The 3,079-nt window shown below is 38.6% G+C and overlaps 1 non-coding gene across 1 annotated transcript; it reads left to right on the plus strand.

Moving 5' to 3' along the window:
• Positions 1-816: 816 nt before the first annotated feature.
• trnat-ugu lies at positions 817-892 on the plus strand. Its single transcript has one exon. It is a non-coding gene; the product is annotated as a tRNA-Thr (tRNA).
• Positions 893-3,079: the final 2,187 nt, after the last annotated feature.

The following is a 3,079-nucleotide window of genomic DNA, read 5'->3' on the forward strand; positions in this document are numbered from 1 at the left end:
CAAACCACATCTTCATACTACTTGTCAGACATAGAGAACTGATACTGTATACTGGTTGTTGGGGTGGGATTAGTCTGGGGTGTGGGGGGTCCGTAGGTGGCTTTTGACAATTTTGGGGGGATTCCTCATGTCTTACTCATAGGTAGGAAGACGTTTGGCCCAAATCGGATATTGGGTACTATATTTATTGAATATTATCTGAATCCTATAAATTAGGATGGCCAATTTGGGTGCAATCAATTAGCTTAATTCAGAGAACAAAATAATGTTTCAGGAATGCTAATCGTATCTTTGACTAATTACAGAACCGATTTCAGAACAATCTGAGATGGTGGGTGTCGAAATCATCTTTCTTATGCTTTTTGTAGTGGAACGACCCATCATGCTTGTGTGTGTAAAATGCTGGTATCCAAGGAAACTAGGGTTCTGCGCTGCAGAATGGAGTGTGTGCGTGTGCAGCGTGTATGTGGTGTTACGAGTGTAGAGAAGGGGTCAGGCTAGTGTTGGAGTGTGTACAGGACACAGGGCTAAATTAGACTGACATGCCATGAGACCTAGAGGAGGGGAAAGAGCTGATACGCTAACATGTCAAGCCATACAGAAACACACACTTCATTTAGATGTTGACCATATCAGCAGTGCTGTCTTGTTTATTCCCATGCAGCTGAGGTCACCACACATGTATGTGATCCATGCGAGACCTGGGCTTGTATGTCCCTTTGCTTTCCTGTAGTATACATACTGTAGTCTATATGTATGCTTGTGTGGTGTATGTGACAGTTTATTTTTGCAATATAAAAGCATTCCTGATTAATAGGCCCTGTGTAGCTCAGTTGGTAGAGCATGGCGCTTGTAACGCCAGGGTTGTGGGTTCGTTTCCCACGGGGGGCCAGTATGAAAAAAGGTATGCACTCACTAACTGTAAGTCGCTCTGGATAAGAGCGTCTGCTAAATGACTAAAATGAAAATGTAATATTGTATTTTGTTTTGCCCTCCCACATATCCTCATCCCCCATTTTATGATGTAGTTTAATTCAGACTGTGTAAAACAGGCAGTTTGGAATATTAATGACGAAATTCACATCCAGCATTTATCAGCCTCTGCTTTGTGCTCTGCCTCTCTCCTACCAAAAATAAACAAGTAAATGTAGGGATAAATAGGAGGGGAGATGTGAAGACTGCAGAGGCATGAATAGTGTATGCTCCCAATTGGTTTCTGCCTCTGCTCTTTAACTAATTTCTGTGGGAATATCTTATATGAAGCCTAAGAAGTGTTTGTGCGTGCGCGTGTGTTTGCTTCGTATCTCATTACTAAGAAACCCTGAGTATAGTAATTATCGGGCCAACCCTACTGTCCAGCGTAGTAGTTTGTTTTTGGTGTGTGTAGACAATGTGTAAATATATGTGTATGTTTTCCAGTTGTCTGTTAATCTGCTAGACAGGGAAATCAGCCTTATTCTCAGTCATAACTTCACTTTGATGGTGTCTCCTCTTAGCTCATAATTGGTTTTCTTCTCTGGCGGGTATAAGGGTAGGTGTGTATGCATGTGTGCATCTGTGTTTGTGTTTAATTGACTACACACTGTAAAACCTGAGTTTGGTTTACTCAAATGGTTTAAGGAAACCGAATGCATTGAACCATTTTGAGTTTGAAAAATGAATAATTTGAGTATGCTGTACTGTCAATGTTTAAGTAAGCACCATTTTTTTTATTGTTAACTGTACTTAAATAAACAATGTAAATATAACATAACACTATTGAGTGAAACTAACTTAAATTATGTTGTTGACTTTACTTAAATATACTATGTTATTGTAACAACCCTTTTGAGTGAAGTTGACTTACACACAAATGAGTTAAGCTTACTTAAACATGAAAATGTGCTACTCAAGTGGTTTAAGGAAACCGAATATACTAATCCTAATAAGTTGTTGCAACTCAATATACAGTAATTTCATACAAAATTACATAAACACACGCATAATGGGGAGATGGCACAAAAACATGGTGTTAATGAATTAAAACAGTTTATTAGGAAACAATATTATATTTTTATATTTTTAAGAAATGTCTTCTTAAACATGTTTCTGAACTTGAATAATATCAATGTTTTGTTTCAGTAACAATAAGAAAATATCAAATAAGAAACAGTGTTTCCTGAACAAGCGTAGAGTGTTAAGGTTCACATTTAATGAGAACATCACCTGGGTTGGGGTCAATTCCTTTTCAATTCAGTCAATAAAGAAAGTAAACTGAAATTCCAATATGAATAAAACATTTCCTCATTGCCTCCTATGAGAATTTACAAAAATTGGACTTTGAGTTTACTTCCTGAATTGACTGAATTGAAATGGAATTGACCCCAACCCTGACCTCCACTGATACATTGCCCCACATGTAAGCCCCAAAATCAACTTGGCAGTGGTAGGCCTATCCAAGTGCCATGTTTTACAAACATGGACAACATGTCAATGAATCAGTAATCATGAAAATTATCTAAAAAGTAAAGTTGACCCCCACAGTAAAAGGTCAGTGGTCATCAAGATAATAGATTCTGTGCAGAATAAAATATAATGGTGACATGCTCCTATTGTTCTACAGAAGCTTGCATAGAATCGGTGTAATACGAGCACAGACAGTATTCATTGGGAGAATCTCAATTTCATTTCCTAGATTCCTCGCAGCCTCTCTCCTTGATTCCTCGTGTCCTCCAATGGATTTTGAGAAGGAAGCGAGGAGAGAGGACACAAGGAATCAAGGAAATGCAATTGAGATTCTGCCATTGGCAAAAAAAACAGGTTATTACAAAGCAAAGAAATATGGTCGATCCTCTGAATCCCAAATCAACTTCTTGGAAGAATCTCAATTGCATTTCCTTGATTCATTGTGTCCTCTCGCCTCGCCTCCTTCTCAAAACCCATTGGATGAGATGGTGAGAGGTCCCTCCCCTCTGACCTTATCATCCAATGGGTTTTGAGAAAAAGACATGGAGACAAGAAACTGAAATTGAGTTTCTCCCCTAGGCTCTCCTCCCTATAGGCACTCATAAAAATATAGGTGTAGACATTCATTCACGGG

Source organism: Coregonus clupeaformis, unplaced genomic scaffold, assembly GCF_020615455.1.
Source record: "Coregonus clupeaformis isolate EN_2021a unplaced genomic scaffold, ASM2061545v1 scaf0091, whole genome shotgun sequence".
Taxonomy (NCBI): Eukaryota; Metazoa; Chordata; class Actinopteri; order Salmoniformes; family Salmonidae; genus Coregonus; species Coregonus clupeaformis.